The sequence below is a fragment of the Solanum stenotomum genome, chromosome 10 (genome assembly GCF_019186545.1).
Source record: "Solanum stenotomum isolate F172 chromosome 10, ASM1918654v1, whole genome shotgun sequence".
In the NCBI taxonomy this organism is placed as follows: Eukaryota; Viridiplantae; Streptophyta; class Magnoliopsida; order Solanales; family Solanaceae; genus Solanum; species Solanum stenotomum.
The window spans coordinates 54,429,193-54,442,033 of NC_064291.1; the positions used below are offsets into that span (position 1 = coordinate 54,429,193).

General features: G+C 35.2%; 1 protein-coding gene and 1 long non-coding RNA gene across 2 annotated transcripts in view; one reads left to right on the forward strand and one right to left on the reverse strand.

Annotated features, from left to right (window-relative positions):
- LOC125842702 (subtilisin-like protease) overlaps window positions 1–12,114 on the forward strand; it is a 33,395-nt gene extending 21,281 nt beyond the window's left edge. Inside the window, exon 2 of the mRNA XM_049522034.1 lies at window positions 12,047–12,114. The gene's annotated coding sequence lies outside the window, so the exon portion shown is untranslated. The remainder of the gene's footprint in view (window positions 1–12,046) is intronic.
- LOC125842704 (uncharacterized) overlaps window positions 1–12,841 on the reverse strand; it is a 54,761-nt gene that overhangs the window by 37,407 nt on the left and 4,513 nt on the right. The gene's annotated exons all lie outside the window — the stretch shown is intronic.

Below are 12,841 nucleotides of genomic sequence, written 5' to 3' on the forward strand. Positions count from 1 at the left end.
AAAAAAAAAACAAGTCCTTCGAGTTTCCTGGAAAAGACGTTGTAATTAATTCACACGGATACTTTTTCTTTTTTTTAACATATTGTGGCAAATGAAAAATCTATAACCAGGATTCTAAAATATTTGTACATATTTAATGAATTTATTAACACAAATATAATATAATAATACTTTATTAAATTAATACTCGGTACATTAATAATTTTTCTAAGACAATATTTTCTCATGTCTTGACTTGGGTCAATGGAAAAAATTACTCATTTCGATACGATAATAAGACAATATATTTTCAGAGACCCTATATAAATATACTGTCCCATTAATATTATAAATTAATAATTCTTTAAAAGTACAAATATATTTAAGACAATTTAGTGAAATATGAGTTTATTATTTTTTTCGTAAAACTTTAAATCTAGTTGAAACTCATGTCTATTTTTTTTATTGCATCCAAAAGTTCTAGTGTTGTCACGACTACAAATCTTTTTGAGTGCAAGTGGAATGATGTTTTTTGTATTCACATACTACTTTACATATTTGATCTGCCATTATTGATTTTGTGACATATTTTAAATGATAAGCCATTTATGCATATGGTTACAAAAAATTTCCTATGTTGCTTATATAATTTATTCTCTCACCATCATACATCGAATGTTTCTAGTAAAGATACATTGAATAATATTTTGTTATTATGAAACAATGAAGATTATATATAGTGAATTTATTAATTTTACAATGAATCATTTAACAAAAAATATATATTACAGTGATTCATACATATACATTGTACTTTATGCATAATGATTTTTTTTATATATAAATTCAATAAATATGATGTATAATTTAGTAAGCTACAATGATTTTGATGTACTCACTGTGCTTTATATATAATAAATTTATTTCTTATGTGAATTCAATAAATATGATACATAAATTAGTAAGATATAATGATTTTGATGTAATCAAAAAGTGACCTTCATTGAATCTCAAAACACTCCTTAAATTAATAAATATTAATTTATAGATTAAATAATACCTCTATAAAGTAATAATATTTTATGGTCTCACATATATTAATTTAGCGAGATTTTAAGGTATGTAAGCAAAATTTACTAAATTCGACCGAATCTGCGTCCAGGTTACTAGCTCTACCCTTCACGTCATGCCAACTATAAATGTCAAATGTCCACGCAAGTCCAATCTCCACAATTGAAGGAGATCAATGTACATCATCCATGATTCACGTTTCGTCTTGCAAATAAATTACATTAACCGCTATTTATTTTAGTTATTAAATTAACCAACTTTAGTTTTGTTATTATTTTTTTTAATCTCAACCAACTCAAATCTCCTTTGAGCACCTCAAATACTAAATATGAGCTCCTCTCGATATTTTAAGTCTATTGATATGTTATTAGTTCAAAACGATTCACCACTATTTAAATTAATTCTTGGAAAAGGATCTTGCATAGATGCATGTTCATGCATTGCAACTTCATTTAGTCAGAATATTTGCAACTTTTTATTACAAAGTGATTTAACAATTAAAATTTGTATGTAGAAAGATGTTCATTGTATCCAAATATAATTAAGCAAATTTACAGTAGAAAGTCTTTTGGAAAATCTACAAATTCATAGAATAAAGTTCAATTTAACACTTAGTGGCCTTTCTTTTCTTATCTTTTATTACTTTTAATTTTCTTGTCCACATTATTCTTTTTTTCCACTTAGCTAAAATAAAGTCATGAAGAAAGAAGAACTATAAATAGACAGTTGCTTCAAAGCAGATAAATTCATCAAATACATTATCAGTTCTTGTAATTTCAGCCATGGGATTCTTCAAAATCCTTCTTGTTTTCATCTTTTGTTCTTTCCCATGGCCGACTATTCAGAGTGGTCTCAAGACTTATATAGTCCATGTTGAATCTCCTGAAAGCCTGATTTCTACTCAATCATCGTTAACGGATCTAGACATCTATTACCTTTCTTTTTTGCCTAAAACTATTACCACAATTAGCTCGAGTGGTAATGAAGAGGGTGCTACCATGATCTATTTCTATCACAATGTGATGAAAGGCGTTGCAGCAAGATTAACTGCAGAACAACTGAAGGAAATGGAGAAAAAACACGGCTTTGTCTCTGCTCAGAAACAGAGGATTTTTCCTTGGATACTACTCATACTCCAAGTTTTCTTGGTTTGCAGCAGAACATGGGTATATGCGAGGATTCCAACTATGGGAAAGGTGTGATCATCAGAGTTATAGACAATGGAATTCTTCCTGACCATCCTTCGTTTAGTGATGTTGGGATGCCTCCTCTGTTGGGTTTTAAAAGGTGTGAATGAAAAATGAAGAGTTGCGACTTTTATGAAGAGTTGTGACTTTGATGAAAAGTTGCGACTATTATGAAGAGTTGTGACTTTTATCAAAAGTTGCAACTTTTATGAAAAGTTGTGACTTTTATGAAAGATGGTGACCTTTCCGAAAGATTGTGACTTTTCAAAGGTTTGTGACCTTTCCGGTAAGGCACAATAAGATACTTTTCACACTACCCTCTGTTTTCTATAAATTGAGGAATTTCCTCTCATTTTAATAGAACCAATTTCTGGACTTCTTCTACTACTAAATCTAGTATTCTAAGTGTACTTACTGTCGTTGAGTGTCTCGCTGACACCAACGTTTTGGGTATCAATACACTGGTGATTAAGATCATTCTATCCTGGGAGGACATATTCCAAATCAAACCTCGGATACTAGAGGGGAATAATTTCCTTAAGGGGACACTGTGCATTCAGTGTGCTTGATCTTCTTTCTGTTTTTCCAAATTCTGGTATGTGTTACATATTTTAGATTTGTGAATTAATTTATGTTCTTCTGTTCTTCATTGGTTCATTAAACTTTGGTAAATTCGTGTTTCTGCAAAGTTTGTTGGAATCAGTAAGATTCTTTAAACACAGATTGACAACAATTCTTCTTTAAGAAAAAATATTTCGTATATTTTTTCTAATCTGTTTCTGATTCTAGTTTCTCTACTAGTTTTAATTTTCTAGTTGTGAAAATGTTCTAAAACTTTATTGTATCTTACCAAGTTCTTCAAAGTTTTGTTCTAAGTATCTTAGGAATACAAGATGAACAACAATCTTAAGGAAATTATTATACTGTTGGTATTTTTTGTATTCTACTGATTGAGAGAAACATATCATGGAAGTAGAAGATTAATGCATTACTTCTCCATAATTCGGTGCTTTGTTTAGCAAGGTCGATGTGAGAATGTACAGAAAAAATTAGTGCTATTCCGGTTAAAGATTACACCAGGTAACCTTCTTATTATTTATCTAAGGAGGAAAGTAGTTTCTAAGAGTTAACAATTTTGATTTTTTTGTCATGTGTATCTTTAGAAAAAGATCTGCAAACCATTTGTTGTGGAATGAATTTTGCTAGGCAAATAGTGTTGCCTTTAAAATTCTTTAGTTTGCAAAATAAGAGATGCACATTTTTGTTTGATAAAATAGTATGTCAAAATGTTATAGTTGGAAGACTATTTGAAAAGAAAAATATTTCTATGTGATAAAGAATATATTTAATTTTGTTTGGAGAAAAAAAAAACTTTTGTAGTTTTGTACTCCATGTGAAATTTGATTGTGTCTGATTTTTGTAGGCTAAAAACTTTTGTTGTTTACTACTCTGGATAAATTAGACTATGCAATTGGTTTGAAAAATATGAAAACTTCACATAATAAGTCAATGTTGTACTTTTGACTTTCTATAAACTTCACTGTTATATAGAAACACATTGTACAAAAAACTGTCTTTATTGTTAGTATTCTAAATACTAAGTGGTATGTCTATTTGTGATAGATGGAAAAATACCAGTGACTTAGAGTTTGTGATTTTGTGCCTCTATGGAATGAACTTTGACACTATGTAACGATTGTCAAAGAGAATTGAAGCAATATAATTCTTTTGTAGAATAATATTTCCAAAAGAGGTTTCATAGTGCCAATGACATTTTGATAGTTTGGAAAAATATGTGGAAAAACACATTTGGACTATATTGCCTTTTTTGGACCCGATGAAACTTTGTTCATTGTAGTTCTATAACAATCAAATTGAAAGTTATGGAAAGTTCCTTCTGAAAAGGACATTTGACAAGGTGATGACTCTAAACAATGTTTGTATCACACAAAATTGTAAGAAATAGGAACAAAATATTAGTGAGAAAAAAGCTACCTCGCGAAGAGCTTTTCAAACTCAAAATTTTTATTTGTTCTTACTTGCTTGAGTCAAAGTTTGTGACATGAACACTTGGGGCATGTCAATTACATAACCTTGCAAGGAAAACTTATCAATTTAGAAGTTTTGTCTAACTTTGAGTGCAATAAATAAAAATGTCATGTTTGTGTGGAGTCTAAGTAAGCTGAGCATTTTTATAAATCTGTTGAAAGAAATTATAATCCCTTAGAGTTGATTTACACTGACATTTGCGATATGAAGTCAACACCATCTCGTGGTGGAAAAAAGTATCTCATAACTTCCATTGACAATTGCATTAGAAATGACTATGTCTATTTGCTGAATGATAAGGATGAAGCAATAGAAATGTTTAGACAATATAATATCGAAGTTGAAAATCAGTTGGGAAAAAGATAAGAAGTGAAAAGAATGGAGAGTATAAATCTGCTTGTGCAGAAATATGTTTGGAAAGTGGAATTATCCATCAAACTGCTGCCCTATTCACCTCAATCTAATGAAAAATCGAACGTTGAAAGAAATGATGGATGCATTATTTATAAGTTCGGGTTTACCACAAAACTTGTGTGGAGGAACTATCTTTACTGCAAAAGGGAACGACAAAAAGTTTTGTCTTTTCAGAAAGAAAACAATTTTGTTTGTTCAGGACACATTTATTCCATATGAGAAATGGAAAGGAAGGAAATCCAACTTGAAATATTTCAAAGTGTGGGGGTGTCTAGCCAAAGTCCAAGTTCCTATTCCTAAAAGGATTAAAATAGGACCTATGACTGTGGACTGTAAAAATAGACTTGAGTAGTCTAGTGAAAGGTCTAAATGACCTTGGAAAGAACAAAAGGAGAATGTACTTAATAAAGAGATTCCGAGGTGTAGTAAATGTCAAAGGACATCTACTTACTTCGAATATGATTTTGTAACATTTCTTGTGTCTTCTGTAGACTCATCCTTTTGGACAGATGGTGTTAATAGTGAGATTGGTTCAATCTTGAGCAATCCTATTGGAAGTTGGTTGATCTTTCCCCAGGAAATAAACTTTTGGGTTCAAAGTGAATCCTCAAAAGGAAGATGAAAGTCGATGGAATTGTTGACAAATATAAAGCAAGACAAATTGATCTTTTCAACACATACTCGCCAGTAACTAGAATTACATTCATTTGGATGTTAATTGTGTTAGTTGTGATTTATGACCTCCAAATTCATCAAATGAATGTGAAAACAACTCTCTTAAATGGAGAATTGAAGGAAGAAATTTACATGGAACAACCCGAGGGTTTTGTGGTTCCTGGTAAAGAAAAGAAAGTTTGCGAACTTGTTAAGTCACTTTATGGACTAAAACAAGCGCCCAAACAATGACATAAGATATTTGACCAAACTATGTTGGTAAATGGATTTAAGAATGATGGAAGTGATAAATGTGTTTACATTAAAATCACTAGGTCATTGTTTGTTTGTATAATTGGTGATATGTTGATCATCAATGGAGACACTAATGACATAAATGCTACTAAACGTATGCTAGAAAGCAAGTTTGGAATGAAAAATCTTGGAGTAGCTGATGCGATCTTAGGTATAAGAATCCTCAGAACTCCATAATGTTTAGCATATTCGCGGTCTCATTGCATTGAAATGGTACTTGACTAGTTCAAATATTTGGATTTCAATATTGTCAAGTCCCCAATAAATGTGAGCTTTGCATTTCAAAAGAGTGAAGGCAAAAGTGACTCACAATTGGATTGTGCTAGAGTATTGGGAAGTATGATGTATATCACGAAGTGTGCGCGATCAGATATAACATTTGCTATTAATGAACTGAGTCAGTTCACGAGTGATCCCAATCGAACTCATTATATGATAATGAAAAGAGTTTTAGAGTATTTAAGAAATACTTAAAACTATGTCTTTCATTATAACAATATCCAGCAGTATTGAAAGGATATAGTGATGCGAATTGGATTATCGGACAAATGAAGTGAAATTCACGAGTGTATATGTATTTACTCTTGGTAGAGGAGCAGTCTCTTAGACATATTCCAAAAAAAAAAAGACATGTATCGCTAGCTCTACAATGATCTCTGAGCTAGGTGCTCTAGATAAGGTCGGTGAATAAGTTGAAAGACTCCAGAATTTCTTGATAGATATTCTTTCTTGGCCCAAACCATTGGCATTAGTATGCATACACTTTGATAGTCAAGATGCAATAGGTAGGGCATGGAGAATAATGTATAACAGAAAGTCTCGTCATGTCACACCCCGAGCCTACACCCTGGGCGAGACCGGCACCCGGAGACCATTGCTGGCCCCAAGCGAACCCTTGGCCTGGATTTCTTAACTCAGCGGAAACCTAACTCAACAGAATAACTCATGCAAAGCAAAGTTTATACAACAACTTAACTGATACAAATCTGGCCAAAAAGGCACCTCGAGTCTCAAAATAGAATATTTACATATATACATATAGATGAGAGACTCAATACTAACTGACTGACTGTCTATGAAGCCTCTAATACTGAGATGGATGTTGGGACAGACCCCGCAACACCCTATTAGAACAAAATTAAGTACACAAAATAATTGAGTCCTCCAGAATGCAGGGAGGCTCACTACTGACTCTGGAGAGCTCAGCTGGATCAACGGCGTGTATGATGCTGATTCGAGGTACCTGTATCTGCATCATCATAAGATGCAGGCCAACTGGCAGCAGTACATGGAATGTACGAGTATGCGAGCTAGAAAACTAAGCAACAAAGGCTAGAAGGAAATCTGGAAGAAACTGGAATAACTTACCTGGCTCAACTCAACTTAACTTAACTGACTTCTTTCAATATAAGGCAAATTTAAAACAAGTGCGATATAAAAAAGGACTGTTTAAAACATGTTATAAACTTTGTGTGTATACAAAGATACAATAAGCCTGAGATGTATATAGAAATACAAATGATCTGATGTATATAAATACAATAATTTCTGTGTATGAAAATACAATAACTGCTATGGGAGTTTCTCTAACCGACAACCATCACATAAGAGCTATAGTGATGATACAGCGATCGACCTCACGCTGCCAGAGCATCTTATACCCGGCCAAAGGTATAAGACCTGAACTGCCTAATGGATCCACTGGTCTATCTGGAAAATGATTCATCTAAAAAGTATAATCCTTGTCTACCCATGGTGGCTAACATGGTTCTATGAGAGCTGTGGGTTCTTTGAACTCTCCCCCAATTTGGTGCTCGATACTACTCCCAAAAATATACTGGCTCTTATGTTTTTAAAACATATGTCTTCCTGCTGATTGAGATAATTACTCAAAAACTAGCCCGAAGGCTCTTTTGGAAATCTTAGTTTCCAACCTTGTTTAAATGTAAAAACATTTCTTTAAAACTTCTTTGGGAATACATAGTTCCCTAATAACTTTGAGAAATGAACTCAACTTTATGCTCTTGACTTAACTGAAAACTCGATACTCTTTACTCGACTTGAAACTCTATGCTTTTTACTCTTTACTTAACTTGAAACTTGAGCCTTAGAATGAAGTTAAAATGTTCAATAATGACTTTTGAAAAGCTTGGAGGACTTGCTTGAACTTACTTCTTAACCTTGCTTGACTTGACTTGAACTTCACCTTAACTTGATACTAACTCGCCTTGAATTGAATTATGGATTCAAGGTGTATGATCACACGTTTATGGATGAATTCTTGACATTTAAACGTACCTTGGAGTGTTGGAAACAACTAGAAAACATAGGTACAATACCTAGGAACATGCATGAGAAAGTATGAAAAGAATGGGGGAACTTGGCGTCCTTGGCACTCTACAAGGCGCGGAGCGCCAACCCTTGAAGCTCAGAAGGGCCCTGTTGGCATTCTGGCTGGCGCGCCGCCCCAAGGGCTGGGCTTCAGAGCTCCTCTTGGGGCGCGATGTGCCAACCCCTAGCCCAGAAAACTTGACTTTTCTCCCATGTTTTGTCAACTCTAAACCACCCTTACTTCAATGGATTCAACCCCAAACACTAAGTATCATCAATCTCTCAACATACAATAGATTACAACTCAAATACACAACCAAATCATGTCCCACAACCAACAATAACTTCAACAACATCAACAACACAACCCAACAACTTCAACAACATATCCAATCTTTTCTCAATAACAATGAGTTGGGTGTGTGGGGGAAAGGATCAAACCACACTAAGAACTCACATACCTTGATAGGGATCACCCCTGACGATATCCACGGCGATCTTTGACGGAAACTTGTTGATCTCCTCTTTCTTCTCTTCTTCTTCTCCTTCTTCTCTTCTTCTCTTCTTTACTCTTGAGTCCTAGCTTTCACTCTCTTAAAATGGGACAAAATGATCCAAATATCAGCCTAACACAACAATATAATCCCGAAAGAAATGGCTAGGGAAAAGACCAAAATGCCCTTAAAATTTCCGGACGGATTCCCTGCCAACTGCCCAACTTTCGAAGGGCATAACTCGCTCATACGAACTCGGAATCGAGCAAACTCGGTGGCGTTAGAAAGATCATTCCACAAGATTCACAATAATAACTTGAACTACTCCTAAATAATCCTGAGCTAGGATTTATGACTGCTCAAAGTTGGACAAAACTCACTGATTTCCCACACTTAGCCAAATTTCCAGATTTTGAATTTTTCCAAAAATGACTATTTTCGATTTTTAAGCCTCTTCATAGTTATTTCAACTTACCGGATGTTACAATATATCCCCCTTGGGAACATTCGTCCTCGAATAAGGTTACTCTTAGAAGGCTAAGGGTGTAACAACAACTCAAACACCCAACAAACAACTATGCAAACACAACAACAACCACAACCTGCTCATTATATATTAAAGAGCACTAAGAAGGAAATTAATACCTTAATTTGCATTTCCTCCGGATTCAAAGAGATGTGAATATCTCTTTTTTATGTCCTTTTCGGCTTCCCAAGTAGTTTCCTCAACAAATTGGTTCCTCCATAGGACCTTGACTGAGGCTACATCTTTCGTTCTCAACGTACGAACTTGATGATCTAGAATCTGAACAGGAACCTCCTCATAAGATAAGTTATCCTTGATCTTAATACTTCCAGTCGGTAGGATCAATGAAGGATCGCCTATGCACTTCTTCAACATGAAGATATGAAATACCGGATGAACCGCTTCTAGTTCCTGTGGTAGCTCCAACTCATAAGCAACATTGCCAATTTTCTTGGCTATGCGGTAAGGTCCAATATATTGGGGACTAAGTTTCCCCTTCTTACTAACAACGTTAGCCTTACCTGGGTAGTAAAGAATACTCAGGTCATAATCCATGAGTAATTCTAACCACCTCCTCTGTCTGAGATTAAGCTCTTTCTGAGTAAGCACATATTGAAGGCTCTTGTGATCAGTGAATATGTCAACATGCACACCATACAAGTAATGACGCCATACCTTCAAAGCAAATACTACAGCAGCCAACTTTAAGTCATGGGTTGGGTAGTTCTTCTCATGAACCTTCAACTGTCTGGAGGCATAAGCTATAACCTTATCATTCTGCATTAAGACACAACCCAAACCAAATCTAGATGCATCACAATACACCACAAGACCTTGAGTACCTTCTGGTAACGTCAATACTGGAGCTGTAATTAATCTCTTTTTCAATTCCTGAAAGCTCTTCTCACAAGCTTCAGACCATTGAAATTTCACTGTCTTCTAAGTCAACTTGGTCAAAGGAGATGCAATAGATGAGAACCCCTCAACAAACCTTCTATAATTGCCAGCTAAACCCAAGAAACTCCTAATTTCAGTTGGAGATGTGGGTCTAGGCCAATTATGCACTGCCTCAATTTTTTGAGTATCAACTTTAATTCCATCACCGGACACAATGTGGCCTAGGAATGTCACAGACTTGAGCCAAAACTCACACTTAGAGAACTTGGCATACAACTCCTTGTCCTTCAAAGTCTGAAGAACTGTTCTGAGATGACTAGCATGATCTTCTTCATTCCTTGAATAGACTAGTATGTCATCAATGAAGACGATAACAAACGTATCTAGATAAGGTTTGAAGACTCTATTCATCAAGTCCATGAAAGCTGCCGGTGCATTGGTCAAACCAAATAACATGACTAAAAACTCATAATGACTGTACCGGGTCCTGAAAGCTGTCTTTGGAATATCACACTCCCTTACTCTTAACTGATGATAGCCTGATCTGAGGTCAATCTTTGAAAAACAAGTGGCACCCTGAAGCTGATCGAAAAGATCATCAATCCTCGAAAGAGGGTACTTGTTCTTAATGGTAACCTTATTCAACTGACGGTAATCTATACACATCCTAAGAGAACCATCTTTCTTCCTCACAAACAAGACCGGAGCACCCCAAGGTGAGACACTCGGTCGAATGAAACCTTTTTCTAAGAGATCTTTCAACTGCTCTTTCAACTCCTTCAACTCTGCTGGTGCCATTCTATATGGCGGAATAGAGATAGGACGAGTATCTGGAATAAGATCTATGCCGAAATCTATTTCTCTCTCAGGAGGAATTCCGGGTAGATCATCAGGAAACACTTTTGGAAATTCTCTTACTATAGGAACTGACTGAAAAGGAGGTATCTCAACACTAGAGTCATGAGCTCGGACTAAGTGATAGATACAACCCTTTGAAACTAACTTTCTTGCCTTAAGGTACAAAATGAAATGACCCTTAGGCACTGCTGAACTACTACTCTATTCTAAGACTGGCTTATTCGGAAACTGAAACTTGACCACTCGAGTTCTACAGTCTAATGATGCATAACAGGCATGAAGCCAATCTATACCTAGAATGACATCGAAATCTACCATGTCTAACTCAACCAAATCAGCCATGGTGCTCTTCTGATCGATAGAAACAGGACAATCACGATAAACTCTTTCTGCTAGAATAAACTCCTCAATCGGTGTAGAAACACAAAAGGGTTCACAAAGTCTTTCAGGAAGAACCTCAAATTTATTTGCAACATAAGGAGTTACAAAAGATAAACTTGCTCCTAGGTCTAGCAAGGCATAAACATCAAAAGCAAAGACTTTGATCATACCAGTGACAACATTTGGAGAATTCTCTTGCTCCTGGCGACTGGTGATTGCATAAAGATTATTTGCTCCTTTGCCTGCACTAGAAGTAGCTCCTCTAGGTGTCGTCCTGTCTGGTGGAACAACTGAAGAAGACTGTGTTTTATTGCCCCCATTACCCTGCCTATTCTTTGGACACTTTCGCATGAAATGTCCATTCTGACCACACCTGAAACAACCAATGGAGCCCTCTCGACAAATACCTGAGTGGTTCCTACCACACTTGGCGCAGGCAAGAGGCTTACTACTCCCTTGCGCCCCACTACCCGAAGATTGTGTTGGTCTAGCCCTGAAGTCCTTCGAATTCTGGCCATAAAATTCACCTCTATATCTGGGTGCAGGTGCTCTAGCAGATGATGGAGCAGGTCCCTTTTGCCTTTGCTAAAAGGAGGAACGGTTTGAATTACCTCTCTGCTGCCCGGACTCGTTCCCGGTCTTAGCTCTCTTATTTCTGAACTCTTCTCTGTCCCTCAGCTTCTCTTCCTCAACCTGCTGCACATAGACCATCAACCTTGATATGTCCATGTCCCCAATAAGCATAGCAGCCCTACCTTCCTTACTCGACAACCGAGACAGCCCAGCAACAAACAAACTCATTCTATTCCTCATGTCCGCAACCATCTCCGGAGAAGTCCAATTGCAATTGTGTTAGACAAGTGAAAATTTGGCTATATAAGTGCATAAAGTACTCAGACATTTGATTATAGTGAAAATGCTGTTTGTTTACACAATAAACTTTATGTTGCTTTTTCATATTATTAAATGTACTGTTTCAATAAACTTTATATGATTGAAGTATGCAAAAGCATATCCTCTTTGATATTAGTGACCATGCCCTGCTCAACTTTTCTTCTTGATTTCATTTTTTTTCACTGTAAATTGGTTAAAATCATTCCAGTGAATTCTGTACGTCTTGATACATGAATGCTTCATTTGCCATTTTATCTGCTAATTGATTTGCTTCTCTGAATCCATGTGCAATCTTTGTGTTTGTTGTTTCCTTAAGCTCAAGTATCTCCTCTATGTTTTCTGTGTATTGCCATGGTACTTTCCAGAAGTTGTTAATCATGTTTGCTAAACATAGCAAATCAGTTTCCATCATAACGCTTCAACAAATAAAGTGACTTCTTCAGATAATAAATATTAGTTGAGTGATCCTGTAAGAATCTCAGTTCATACTTAAATTTGGGAAATTTGTTGTCACCTATATAATAACGTATCCTTTGATCCAGAATCTTGACAGTGACTTCAAAAATAAAGTCCTAGGGTGTGTTTGGTATGGACAAAAATGTTTTCCTGGAAAACAAGTACATTTTTTTACTTATTTTCTCATGTTTGGTTGGTGAGTAGAAAATATTTTTTAGTGTTTGATTTATGAATAATAAATATTTTTGAGAAAATATCTTTACTTTTACTAGAGAGAAGAAAATAATTTTGAATTGAAAGAAAATTAAAAATAAACTTGAATTTTTTTTTTTGGG